Here is a 14,423-nt window from a genome sequence, read left to right on the forward strand (position 1 = left end):
ATAGTGATAAAGGCGGTGGTGTTCTAGTGTTCCTGTGGAGATTAAAGACGAAACACGGGAAGAACTTAATACGGCGTGGATCCCGGAAGAGCCGGAAGAACCACGCCACTATTCATAGCATCACTCACAGCCCTTGGCAAATTGGCAGTGGGGCAGCGGGGAGGAGTGGCCATCGGGGGCAGAAGGAGGGCTTGGGACTTGCAATATCCTCAACCCCAAGGGGCCTAAAGCTTCCCTGAGGTGTGGAAGCAGCTACTGCCTCTGTCCCTGTCCCTCTGTCCACCATATGCTGTCTAGTAGGAACATCATAGGGAGGAGATACTGACTGGCTTTCTTACACTCTCACACCTAAGTTTCCTCAGTTCCGCCTTCCTCATCTGCTGCCACTTCTGGTCCTTTCTGTGGTTATGACAAAATGGCCTTCAGCCTTCACCCAGGAACAAACCAACCAGATGACTAGAGAGGGACGAGGCTGGATGTCTTTGAAGTATGTGGCCAGTAGCAGAGTAAAGAGACCAGCTGAACCTCAGGGGGACTCTCGGGATCCTGGGACTGCACCAGACCATGTGTGCTGGTGTGATGGAAAGGGGAGGAGGGTCAGGGTTTATCAAGACCTGCTGTGTGAGCTCAGGTCAATTAACATCCTCTCTGGCTCTCCGCCTCCGTGAGGTGGAAGGCCAGTCTAGAAGGATCGCTGCTGGCCCTGTTGGCTGTTGGGAAATTTACTATGATCATTCAGGCATCAGTTGTTCACTGTCCCTTGGTGTCCATCTCATGACTCAGCCTGTCTGGGAGAGGTGATGACAATGCCCAAAAGGAGCCCCGAGGGTTCCTGTCTTGGTGCATTCCTTAGTAACTGTAAATTCAGGCCTGTTCTTTTACGTCTCTGAGCCTCATTTGTCTAATCTGTGAAATGGACATCATGTTCTTGCCTTTTAGAGTTCTTAGGAAGATCACATGGTAATTTATGGAAAACTCTTGGAATCTGAGGCGTTCCTGGTGTGACTGTGGGTGCTGACTGGGTTTCTCTGGCAGCTGCCACCAAGCACAGGCCCCAAGAGAGTGCTGTGTTTCCTGTGTTGTCCTCCTGCTCTGCATTCTGAAGGGTGCATTTGCTGGCCACATGGCCTGGCATGTAGTGGGGGTGCGGCGGGAAGCTCAGCCATGGGGTGGCCGTCTTAATGAAGCTGTCAGTGAGGGGAGCAGGGGCAGAGAAGCAGGTGCGGTAGCCTCCCATTCTAAGCTCCCTGTGAGGAAAGGCTGAGAAGTGAGGCCTTTGAGGAAATGCAGGCAGAGCCAGGACATTGCAGCCTGCTGGGGGTTATTGGGTAAGGGGACCTCAGAACAGAGGTGTCCAGATGGGCCTTGGAGCTGTCTCCATTGATTCCCTTAATCCTAATTGTAGGGGGACAGACTCAGAGTATCACACAGAGGGTAGAAACAGGATGGCGCTGAGTCAGCACTTTGGGGCTCTCAATCTGATGCTTTTCCATCTTCCTCGCTGAGCACAAGACAGCTGCTTTCCACTTCTAGGATCAGAGCACAAGGTAAAGTGCTCTGATGGCAGGAAGTAGGGACCGCCTCACCCAGACACTGGGTTCTCCCAGTCTTACCACCCCATTTTGCTGAATGAGACAAATACAGAGCTAGCACAAAGTTCCTCCGTGTCAGGCGATAGCTCTGTAGCCACCTCAGCCACCCTGTCCCTCTCCCCTCAACCCTGATCATGACACCTGATCTTGAGAATAAACCCACATGGTCTTGGAAGTAGGGAGCGGAGGTGCCCACAGGTTGGGGAGAAAACAAAGGCCAAAGGACACACATCTGATTCCAAGACAGGCTCTGCTTTTTGACCCACCTGGGATGGCTGCTGCTCTGGGCTGACAAGCTGACAGCCTGCCCTGCCTCCAGAGGAAAGAGACAGCATCCAGCGCTTTGCTCAGTTCCACTGGCCAGCCGAGTGAAAGAAAGTCAATATTTGCCCAGCGGCGAAGGCCGGTAGGACTTGGGCTGGGACGGGGAGAGTGGAGCTGGGGACTGAGCAACTCTGAGCTCCCCGTGGTGAAGAGCCTTTTGTGTGTCTGATGAATCCTGAGATGGCCTGGTCTGGCCACACGTCCTCCCAGCAGCCCTCTCCCCTAACACATTCCCTTTATTATAAGCTCATGCCTCCCCAGCTTCTAGCCCCCTAGAGAGATGGGATTTGAGGCTTTTTGTGGAAAGGCCTGCCAGCAGATGGCCAGATGAGCTGCCTACAGAGGGCACGGAAAGGCAGGCTTCCTTACCTGGGCCCCAAGCCCAGGGACAGATGTGCAGGCCTTGGCAGGTCAGGAGAGGCAGAGAATGGCTTCCTTTTTCCTTTGTCACACCACCTCTGCATTTTTTCCATCTGTCCTGAAGTTAGAGAGGGGTCTTGCCACCTCCCTCTGCTGAAATAACATTCTTGGACCCATGGCATCTACCAACTTTTGATTTGTGTGGCGCATGGGATAATGCCCTAGAACTTAACAAAGGGTGTGTTTGGAGGCAGATGTGTTTTCTGTGTGCTAACAGGGTTAGATTCCAGCAGGAAGGGCTTGTGTGAGGTAGAAGGAAGGCAATGGTTGTGGAATCACTAGTGGTTAGTGAATCTGCCAGTTGAGCACCCACAGGAGGCCATCTACTCAGCTTGCTTACTTCGTTAGGAGCAGTCAGCGTTGTCACCTGACCCTAGAAGGGACGGCCACCAGCTCAGGCCAGAAAGACCAAGAAGCCATTAAGAGGAGTGTCTCTCTGGTTGAGGCTGCCAGCTCCAAGGCTGCCTTCAGCTCGGACTTCAGGGTAGATGGCTGCCAGGGACAGATTGCAGCCTGGCCCCTGGCCCTCCCTCCAGCATGGGGCTCCTAGTGCTAGCATCCTTCCTTCCTTCCTTCCTTCCTTCCTTCCTCCCCCCCCCCCCCCCCGCGACTCCTGGAAGCCATGGGATTCCTTGCCATCTTGGATGTGAATGGACCCAGTGGCCCAAGGGATCTCCAGGTTAGGCAGGTGCTTGGGAAGATGGTCTGTGTGCAAATTCCAGGTCCTCCAGTGTTTTGTCGAGTGTGTGTGTGTTTGTATATGTGTGTGTGTGACTTTGACTAACATTTCTTTTTCCTTAGTTTTTTGAGACAGGGTTTCTCTGTGTAGCTCTGGCTGTCCTGGACTCATTTTGTAGACCAGGCTGGCCTCGAACTCACAGAGGTCCATCTGCCTGTGCCTCCCTGAGTGCTGGGATTACAGGCGTGTGCAACCACATCCGGCTGACTCACTTATTTCAATACTCCAGTTTTCTTATCTGTAAAAGTGGAAATACAGTAGTTTGAAACACATAAGGTTGCCATGAAGATTTAATGTATTAATATTTACCTAGATCCTGGGGGATATTAGAGACTGTGCAGATGACACAGTAAAACACTTCCATGATCGCTATAGAAAGGAGGATGTTGAAGAGAAAGAAGTTTAGATCTGGAAGGAGTGGGTGAGGCAGGAGTGAGTTTGGCAGGAAGGCTCTGGAGTATGGCGGGCCCCTTCCCCCGTGAGTGAGTGTAGACAAGCCGTTGCCCTCCACTTACTTGGATCTCAGTTGTGCCCTCTTACAGTGTACAATGAAGGAGGCCAGTCTTCCGCCTCTCTCCCAGTGTCCTGCAGTGCGTGATGGTCTGGTAAAGCTGGCAGGCCTGGCAGCTCCACAGCATGGCTTCTTCCTGTCTCCTCTCTGGACATACACAGGCATCCTGGCCGGGTCCCTGACCAGACCCAGTGGGCTGCTCTCCCACCCTGGCTGCTTGACTTCTGGGTGGTTTTGGCTGAATCTGGTCACTCGTGTCTTGGTCTTCATTTGTCCAGGAGATGGCCTGGTGGTTTTGTGCTCTGAAGTGCCAAGGCAGGGCACTGCCATCTTGCTGTGCCATGATGGCCAAGCAAAGGGAACAGGAGAGGGTCTTCCTTCAATCCACGATGTCCTGGCTGAGAGCTCTAGACAGGATGAGGCGAAGACTTCCTGGGATGTCAGAGACAGGGGCCTTCACCTCCTGCCAATCAGCACAAAACAGGGAGCCCAGAATCAGCCTCTTGATTCCACACCTCACCCAGCATCTCTTCTGTTTGGAGAGTGGGTGCCCTGTCCTTTGCTTCCTTCTTCCTGAGATGGGATGAGTAGCCAACAGGATCTGCTGACAGTATAAAATTGACACTTACGTCACAGGCCTCTCATAGATCCTCAACATCTGCCAAAGACTATGGGGTGGCCAGGCTATGCATACCCAAAGCCCGTTGCCCCTTAACCCTCCAGCTGGTCATGTGGGGTGAGTGGCAGGCTTGAAGAGGGGTGTACCTTATTTCAGTGCTGCTCAGGGTCTGGGAAAAATGCCTAAGAGTCGTACCCCAAGCATACCCTCAAATATCATCTTACCAAGAGCCCAAAATATGAGGTTGCTTGGCCAAGGACACTAAAGTCAGTCATGAGCTCATGGCTTGGAGTCAGCTGTGTTTCATCTGCCCTGTTCTCCAAGCTTCACTAGACAAGGCTTCAACATTGGCTAGGACTGTGGGGCTCTCTTCTGGTGCTTGTCTCCTATGGCCTTGGTCCTGATCTTCAGTCTCCTTATATACCATCCTTGTGTAAATAGGGTGTGTTTAGACTAGACAGCAGGTAGAACTTCCTTTGTGGAATCTCTGGTATGGGTAATAAAGGTTCTCCCCACCATATGTATACACAGTGTCTCTCCATATAGTCCAGGTTGGTCTCAAGTTCACCATGAGCGCTAGACTGGTATAGAACTCACTCTGGCACCCAGGCTTGCTGTAATCCTCCAGTACTTTCTGGTGTCAGGATTGGGATCATGAGCTACCATGCCTGACTCTTCTAGGACATTCAAGGGCAGGTGTGGTCTCCCATGAATCTGATGTTGGCCGTAGGGAAACTTCAGAGAAGAGCCCTGGACTTGAGGTTTTGCCTGAAAGGATAGGGTGCCTGCTACCATGCCTGACAGCCGGAGTTCAATTCCTGGAACACCTCACCAGCTCCTGCACGTTGTCTCCTGACCTCCACATATGCGCTGTGGCATGTGCAGCCCGTGTATGAACACGCCCACACAAATAAATGAATATAATAAACTTAAAAAAAAAATCTAAGTCAGGTCCTGAATCTACTAGCTTTGGGCATGTCACATTGGGCAAGTTGCTTTGAGTCTTTTTTTTAATTCTGTTTTCTTTTTCTTTTCTTTTTTTTTTTTATCTTTTAAAAAAGGTTGATGTATTTCTTCTGGCTTTGAACTCATCAGGTAGCTAAGGACAACCTTGCATTTGTCCTTCTATCCCACTTCTGGATTGCGGAGATTAATGTATGCTCTGTTATACCTAGTTTCACATAGTGCTGAGGATAGCGCCCAACCAGGTCCTGGGCACATTAGGCTAACAGTCTACCCACTGAGCCACAGCCCAGCCTCTGAGCCTCATTCTAAAATGGCATTAGCACTACTTAGAGAAGTTTCTAAATACCCACCTCTTAAAAAATACAGCTTGAGATGGTTCAGAGGTTAAGAGCACCGGCTGCTCTTCCAGAGGTCCTGAGTTCCATTTCTGGCAACCACATTGGTGGCTCACAACCATCTATAATGAGATCTGGTGTCCTCTTCTGGGGTTCAGGCACACACGCAGGCAAAGCACTGTATACATTGTGAATAAATAAATCTTAAAAAAGAATACAGCTAGATTGAGCTGTGTTCACATGCCAAACAACTTACACATTTTAAAATGCACACCCGTCACCATGCTCAATTTTAGAACTTTTTTTTCACACAGCCCCTGGAGTGTGTGATATGTCACAGTTCCCTTACTTTCCATTGTTCTGGCCTTAACCAGCAAACAACTGGCTTTCTGTCTCTGTAACTTTGCCTCTTCTGGATCTTTCCATGCACCGAGCCATGCTCTAAAGTGCCGCTGCACTGGGCAGAGCCGGGGCTCCCTTGCTGTCTTGTGGATGGCATCCGGATGTGGCCATGCACTGCCTTTGTGCACTCATCAGCTGACAGGCATTTGGACTGCTGTTCACCGCTCCTGGATCCGTGATGCTGTGAGCACTGGGGACAAGGTTGTCGGGGCAGTGTTTCATCCCTCTCGGCTCTGTACCTAGCACTGGAACTGCTGTGTTCAATTGTTTATGTTTTTTTTTTATCTTTCATGACGTTTATTTACTTCTTTACTGGGAGTCACATGTCCCAGCACTCACGTAGTGGTCAAAGAGCAACCTACCGGAGTCACTTCTTCCACCACGGGGCTCTGGGATCTAACTCGGGTCACTGGACTTAGCAGCAGGACCTTTACCTGCTGAAGCAAGCCACGGCCCAGAGGTTTGATTGACTTCTTTTGAGCTATGTAGACCAGGATGGCCTCGAATTTATATACATCTGCTCACCTCTGCCCTCCCATGTGCTGGAGTTAAAGGCTTGTGTCACCACACCTGGCTGAGGTTTATTTTATGTGTGTATATGTATTTGTGTATTTACATAGACATGTGATACCTGTGGAGGTCACAGACCCCTGTAGCTGGGGTGGCAGGTAGTTGTAAGCTGGATATTGAAAGCCAAATCTGTGCCCTCTGCAAGATCAGCAAGCACTCCAAACCACTGAGCTACTCTCCAGTTCAAAGGCTTTATTCTTAAGTGGTATATTTATATCCTAAGGCCCTATTCTGAGTACTCATGGAGACACTATTATCTCCATTTTCCCAAGTGAGGAAACTGAGGCATCATTTGCAAGACCTTTAGTTAACAGAGCCAGGATTTGGACGCTGGACTCTCAGGTCACACTTGCCATACTCTGTGGGCACAGTGAGGCAGAGTGGGAGAGCACAGCTGGCCCCTGCCAGGCCTGTAGTGTCATGGTGTCTAGCCCTGCCTCCCTTAGTGCCTGGCCTGGAAAATGGCCTGGCCTGGAAGGGAAGAGAGTTTCCATCCGTGGGCTTTGGTTTCCCTATTGTTCAGTAGCAGCTGGAATAATCCTTCCCATCTTCATGCCCTGTGTAGGCCCCACGCTGCCAGCAGGTTCCTTCCCATCTTCATGCCCTGTATAGCCCCACGCTTCCAGCAACCTGCGTCCTGATGTCTCTCAGCAGCACAGTGATTGTCACACGCGTGGGGCCAGCTGGGGGAGGTCAGAGCCTACCACAGCCTCCCTTCCGTCATGGTCTTGCTGTAGGCAGGAACCTTCTGTGGCTTAATATTCTCTTGGGGTCCCTTCTGCCTATCCCTACCCCTGAATCCTGTTCTCTTGGGGTCCCTCTGCCTACCCATACCCCCGAGTCTGGCCCAGCTTCTGGTGTGTATTCGCCAGAGAGATGGTGCTGATTGTCACCAGGTGCCCAGCATGTGTTGGTTGATCGTGGTGAGGCTCAGTATTGAGCCAGTGGTCACTGCAGCCGCTGATCCCCAGAGCACTTTTTACAAACCCTTTTCCAGTGAAACCATGAATCGCATTCTGCGCCGTCAAGCAAGGCAGCCACAGCCAACATTGCATTTCCCAGCCGGGACATGCATGTCCTCTGCGTGTTCTCTTTAGTCTACATGCCTGCCAGTCAGCTCTCCACCTGTGTTTCCTGGGGACATGCAGGGTGCTGCAGTTAGCCTCCAGTGCCAGAGCATGCAACAGCTCTATTTTACGGCTGAGGAAACAAGCTGAGGGCAGAGAAGGAATCTCTCCAAGGTCACCCCACTGGAAGGAAGAGAGGGGGAGGATTTGAGTGAAAGCCGTCTAGTCCTGATGCCTGGGTACCAGGCTGAGAGGGGTGGTGTTGAGGGCTTCTGAGGGATATGACTGGAAGATCCAAGGTGCCTGCCATGTCTGGGCAGCTGTGCTCTGCATTCAGCTAGAGCTCTTGTCTCCTTAACCTTGAGCAAACCAGTGGTCCCACTTGACTGCCAGTGCTGTCTTCTGAGCCATAGTCACTCTCTCCCTCAACCTCTGTTGTTGTTGTGTTTTTGTTTGTTTATTTTTGAGACAGGGTGTCTCTGTGTACCCTTGGATGTCTTGGACTTGTTTTGTAGACCAGGCTGGCCTCGAACTCACAGAGAGTTCTGCTTCTGCCTCCTGAGTGCTGGGAATACAGATGTGCACCACCATGCCTGACTTCTCCCTCAGTTTTTATTGTTGTTCTTTTCTGTTTGTTTGTTTGCTCTTCTGTTTGGTTTGTTTGAGACAGGGTCTCCTATAGCCTAGGTTGAGCTCCAACTCTTTAGAGCTGAGGCTAGCTTTGAACTCCTGATTTTCCTGCCTCCGCCTCTCAAGCTCTGGGATAACAGGGGTTCACCATCACAGCAGGCTTGGGTTTTAGAGCTAGTGTCTCACTGCCTAGCCCAGACTGGCCTCAAACTCGTGATCCTCTTGTCTCTGCCTCCTCCAGTATTCATTCTCACCTTCAGGGCTGCAGGCTTCTGTTGGGAGGGGAGTGATACTCTAGCATCTTGCATGACAGGCTTACCCAGGGGGCTTGGTGCTGACCAAGTGGCTTTCTTCACAATTGCCTGGCTTGGCAGAGGCCCCTCCCCTGCTGTTCCTGCCCCTCTGCGCGTGAGCGCAGTGCTCCCCGCCCCCTCCGCCGGTGCGCGTCCCTATTTTTAAGCTCCGTGGGCTTAACGAGCCGCTTAGAGCTGCACATCTTCAGCAGTCACCTTGCTCTCTACAAGCTCAGACATTGCCTGGGCTCTTCCCACCGACAGCCTGGCTCTGGCCAGGTTCCCATGTGGACCCAGTCGTGGCTCCTGGGTGGGCCCTGCAGTGGGCCCTCACTCACCTGGGGGTGACCTGCAGATCTCAGACCCTTGAGAAAGGTTTTTGTCCTTATGCTATCGTCTGTCCTGTTTTTCCCTTCCTCCCCACTATCAGCCCATCCTGCAAGAGGGCACTGGAACCTCCCCACATACTGGCAGCCCCTTTTCTTTGAAGACGAAGCAGGGACCTAAGTAGTCTTGTCTGGGTGAGTGAGCTAACTTGAAGCAAGGCCCGGGGCAGCAATGTCAGAGATTGAAAGACTGCCAGGTGGAAAGGGAAGCCTGATGTCATCCAGTGTGTGTCTCCTGTCTGGGCATACCCTCAAGACAGGGCACTTGTATCTCCAGATGCCCTCTGATGCTGCCACTGGACAGCGATGACTAAGCAAAACTTCTTCATGTTGATTCTAAAATCAAAGGTCCCACATTAAAAAGAGGGAAAGCTCCCCTCCTCCAGGGTTCATCTATCTCCAGCCCTCACTATGTTAGAGAAGGAGAGAGGAGTCTGAGGAAATGCCAGTCACCCTTTACAAGGAGCCCTGCATGGTGCCAGAGGACTCAGGGCCATGGACCGATGTAGTAGGCGCTTTCACGGAGGAGATGTGGCTTGGGCAATGGGCCCCTGGGAGGAGCTGAGACGCTGATAGATGAACTTGCCTTCCTGCCTCACACATGGAGGTCCTCAGGCCTGTGACAGAAAAGTGGCCTCTCTGGAGGCAGGCGAGTTCTGCTCCCAGGGACTGGGATCTAAGAGGAACCACAGTGGGACTCGGAGGGACAGTCTCAGCCAGGGCACTGCGGCGCCCCACCCCACTCCACTCGAGCCCGGGGCTCCAGACCACTGGAACTGCTCCAAGCTTGGTGGCGTTGGGAGAGCACTGGCTCGGGAGCCAGACTCCACTGTCGCTCTGTGGCCTTGGCTTGCCACACCCTCTGGTTTGGGGCTATAACGTGTGCTTCGTGGACCTCACCACGTGCTGTGGGTGATGTGTACATTCTGGGGTGTGCTCCATAGGGAACTGCCCTCAGTGGGCATGTGACAGGAATAGCCCTGCGCACCTTCTGTGGGCACCCTCGGGCCCCCTTGCCTCTGGTACAGGGCAGTGGCTGGAGCTCTGGGCGTTTCTCTCCTAGTCAGAGAGGGACTATTTCCACGGATTCACCTACCCCTTCCCTGGTGTAGACGAAGCTCCACCTTCTGAGAGAGGCTCTTGGCGGGGGGGTTGGGGGGGAGTCACCTGCCCCAGGCCAGGTTCCATGGAGTAGCTCTCTGGAGGTGGCAGTACCCAGGGCCAGGGGCAGTACTCTGTGACATCATTGCCTCCCTTAGTCAGCCATCCGTTGTGCACTCTTGGTGTCCAGTCATGAGATACTGATACCCGCCTGGTAGCGTGCCAGACTGCCTGTTGCCCACACCTGGACACCGCTTCCAAGCCCACTCATCTCCTTGAAAGCCTTGACTCAGAGCTGCTGACATAGGAAACTCCCAGAGTGAGCCCAGCCTCGGCACCCTTTCCTTGTACCTCAGCGACACCTATATTCCCCTATCTGGGGTGTCCTGGAGCACCTGGGCAGGCTGGAGTGGCAGAGTGATCACAGGGGAGAGCTGAGACACTGGCATGGCACCCTGAGTTGAGTGCTCTGTTGTCCCCCCACCTTTTTTTTTAATGCATTTTAACTTAAATGCAGTAGGAACCCACACAGAACTTACAACCTGAACAACCAAATGGAGATAGTAGTGAGCATGGAGGACGAGGGTACTGACGTGGAGATACAGAGGATGTTGGGGAGGATAGAGTTAGGGCCAAAGAGGGCAGAACAGAGGCTTGTCACAAGCCATACCCCCCAAAGGTGGGCTGGGGCAGCTGAAAGCATGATGGGAGAAGGAAGGTTTCTTTTATGGGGGAAGGGTGCAGGGTTTGAGATAGGATTTCTCTGTGTAGCCCTAGCTGTCCTGAAACTTGCTTTATAGACTGGACTGGCTTCGACTGCCTCTGCTTCCTGAGTGATGGGATGAAAGGCATGTGCCACCAACACCTGGCCGAAGGAGGAGTCCTGAGTGGAAGTGTGACAGGTTTGACAAGAGCCTGAATTTGTGATTGTCATGACACCTTTAGACAACTCTTTCACAGGGGTCTCCTAGGATCATCAGAAAACACAAGTATTTACATTATGATTCTTAACAGTAGCAAAAGAACAGTTATGAAGGAGCAACAAAAAGAATTCTATGGTTGAGGGTTCAGCATAACCTGCAGAACTGTGTGAGAGGGTTGAGAACCTGTGGTCTAGAAGGCCCAACAAGGGCACTGAACCCACCCTAGAAAATGATAGGCAGCGAGACAGTGCACCACACCTCCCCTGATGGGGCCGCTGCATTCATCCCTTGAGGTCCTCTTCCCTCAAGGGAACCTGTTCTGGGCATGACATCCTTGTCCCTTGTCCCCAAGCCTGCTGTACCCTGGAGGCAGGCTTTGCTCTGATGCCACTCTGCAGTAGAAACAAAAGGCCCAGAGAGGTTGGGCGACCTGCCCCATCCCCCGAGGCAGGTGCTGGCTCAGCCCGCTTGGTGGCATCTGCTCTTTGCTTGGCTCCTTGTCATTAGGTTGGCGCCCACAGGATTCCACAGTGGGGCTTTGCGGCATGCATCTTCCCCACACTTCTCCCTCTGCCAGCCTGTTGGTGCTCTGAGGCTGTGCCTCATCCCTCCCAGTCCTGTTTCCATATCTGTTGCAGCCCCAGGTCATGCAGGAGAAATCTGGCTTCCGGGACTCTCATTATGCCCCCAGGACTTGGCATGACCCACTTTTGTTCCCGGATACTGTGAGCTGTCAGGGGTGCTGGCGGTAATGGGCATCTCTGTCTGGAGAGTGGCCGACACTTCTTGGTCCTTGCTCCTGGGAAGAGAGTCTCCTGAAACAAAGGGACCAGACTGTCCTCTCCGACTGACCCTTCCCTGGATTCCAGAGCCCCCACCACGCACCAGGACAGACTAGGATCCTAGACTTCTTGGGGCTTCTTACTCGCCACCTGGCCCATTATTTGAGCTCTCGTCATCATTTGGGAAAGGTAAAATTACTGTGATGTTTCAGACATCCTCTTTTGTACCCTGGTTAGCCTCAGTTTCCTCTTCTGTAAACTGGGAATCATCGTAGCTCCATCTGTGGTGGGGAGGGAGGGACGTGCAGCTTTGAGGTTTGGAGTGTAGCAAGGATGGCTCCTTCGTCTCTGCATCTCAGGGCTGGCCCCCCTTAAGCTTCCCCTGTGAGGACGGCCTTCTCAGAGCACCTCAGAAGCTTAGAGTGGCTGATGGAAAGCAGAACCTTGGCTGGCTATGCCAGGACATTGGGGGATCACGGTAGGGTCTTGAGTGTACCCTCTGTCAAGCAGCTGGAGTCACATCTGCTCCGCCATTCCACGAAGGCTTGAGTTTGGCATCTCCTTGGTGAGCTGCTTGGGGACAGCATTGGGTTTTCTTCAGCTTGTGTGGTTAGCTGTCACAGGGCCTGGCATAGGATTTGGGGTGAAAGAAAATGAGTATCAGAATAAAGAACAGACCCAACGCAGCACCTGCACTTGGAAGGCTCAAGGCCAGCGGAACTAGTTAAGAGTGAGCAAAGTCAGTCATAGGCTTCCTTGACAGACTTGGAGGTTGTGCTGGCCAGGCCCCTCTCTCTCCTCAGGTGGATCTTTGCCACCCACCACCGATTGGCTGTTTTGGCTTGCAGCCTTGGGGTCTGGCCTAGACCCTGACACAGAGGTTTCCAGGTGAAGCCCTTCCGGGTGAGACCGCACCTTCTCGGTTACCTTTGCTAGGCCCAACTATCGGCCTGTTTCTCAGGCAGGGTTGGTGTAACAATGGAGAACACAGGAAGAAACAAGCCACTTCTTCCTCCTAGCCATCGTGGGCTGTTGGGAGCTGGCAGGATGGACTGCTAGAAGTGCACCAGGCAGACATGGGCAGTCTCTGGGGAAGGATGTTCAGAGCTGGGGAAGAAGGCTGTGGCTCTCAGACTGCCAGCCACCTACCCAGCCACCCACCCACTCACCACCTACCTACCCAACCAGCCACCTACCCAACCAGCCACTCAGCCACTCACCCACTCACCCACCCACCTACCCAGCCACCTACCCAGCCACCCACTCACCCACCCACTCACCCACCCATCTACCCACTCACCTACCCAGCCAGCCACCTACCCAGCCAGCCACCTACCCACCCACCCACCTACCCAGCCACCTACCCAGCCAGCCACCCACCCACCTACCCAGCCACCTACCCAGCCAGCCACCTACCCACCCACCCACCTACCCAGCCACCTACCCAGCCAGCCACCTACCCAACCAGCCACCTACCCAGCCACCCACTCACCCACCCACCCACCTACCCAGCCAACCACCTACCCAGCCACCCACCCACTCACCCATCCACCTACCCAACCACCCACCTACCTACCCTGCCACCCACCCACATACCTATCCACCCACCCACTCACCCACCCATATACCCATCCACCCACCCACTCACCCACCCACCTACCTACCTGTGTCATAACCCTGTCTTTCTCAGACAGAGCCTGGGCCTGTGGTCAGCACTCAGCTCTGGTCTGTCCCGTGGATAGGGAACGCAGCTGTGGCTATTCCACAGCCCATGTGCTATTTATGTCTGAGGTTGGAGCTGTCCCACATTCAGGCCAGGTGTTCAAGGCTGTGTACCACCTTGGAAGATACAGCTCGTTCTCCAAGAGCAGCTAGATGATATCCTCATTACCCAGCCCTCAGCTGTGACCACAGCTTCCCGGGCGAGTGGTGGTCCCTTCCCCAGTGCTTTTCACGTCTCATGCAGGGCTGCAGTACACACTGGTTTGCACTCATGGTGCCTGTGAACATGTGTGCACACCCATATTTATTCTCAAACACATGCTTTCCATTTGTGTGTGGGCACATAGAGCCTTTTGATAACATGTACCCTTCATGGGCCTGGGAGATGGAGTCAGCTCCTCCTAGCCAAGGTTTAAGATACCCTGGTGCCAAAGTCAGCTTCCATTGTTTGGCTAAGCACAGCTGCCCTCTACAGCCTCCTTCCTGCCTCCATCCACCCCACCCTCCTCCCCGTAGGAACCTTGCCCAGGCCTGTAATCAGCCTGGCTCCTGGACAGACAGCAGGGGGCACCGTGGGCTCAAACAACCAGCTCAAGAGGAAACCAAGGAGAGAAGGCTTAGCCTCAGCCCATGTCACCCGGCCACAGAGCCTGTCACCCAGCCATGGTCCCTCTCACCCAGGCACAGTGCCTGTCCCCAGCCATAGTCCCTCTCACCCAGGCACAGTGCCTGTCCCCAGCCACGGTCCCTCTCACCCAGGCACAGTGCCTGTCCCCAGCCATAGTCCCTCTCACCCAGGCACAGTGCCTGTCCCCAGCCACGGTCCCTCTCACCCAGGCACAGCGCCTGTCCCCAGCCACGGTCCCTCTCACCCAGGCACAGTGCCTGTCCCCAGCCACGGTCCCTCTCACCCAGGTACAGCGCCTGTCCCCAGCCACGGTCCCTCTCACCCAGGCACAGTGCCTGTCCCCAGCCACGGTCCCTCTCACCCAGGCACAGTGCCTGTCCCCAGCCACGGTCCCTCTCACCCAGGCACAGCGC

General features: G+C 53.6%; 1 protein-coding gene across 6 annotated transcripts in view; it reads left to right on the plus strand.

Moving 5' to 3' along the window:
• The window catches only part of Syt2 (synaptotagmin 2), a 106,320-nt gene that overhangs the window by 63,055 nt on the left and 28,842 nt on the right, over positions 1 to 14,423 (plus strand). Inside the window, exon 1 of one of the 6 annotated variants that reach the window (XM_060364348.1) lies at positions 11,829 to 11,849. The exons of the other annotated variants lie outside the window; for them this stretch is intronic. The gene's annotated coding sequence lies outside the window, so the exon portion shown is untranslated. Of the gene's footprint in view, positions 1 to 11,828; positions 11,850 to 14,423 lie in introns of those variants that run through there. 6 annotated transcript variants of the gene reach the window in all.

Source organism: Meriones unguiculatus, chromosome 11, assembly GCF_030254825.1.
Source record: "Meriones unguiculatus strain TT.TT164.6M chromosome 11, Bangor_MerUng_6.1, whole genome shotgun sequence".
Taxonomy (NCBI): Eukaryota; Metazoa; Chordata; class Mammalia; order Rodentia; family Muridae; genus Meriones; species Meriones unguiculatus.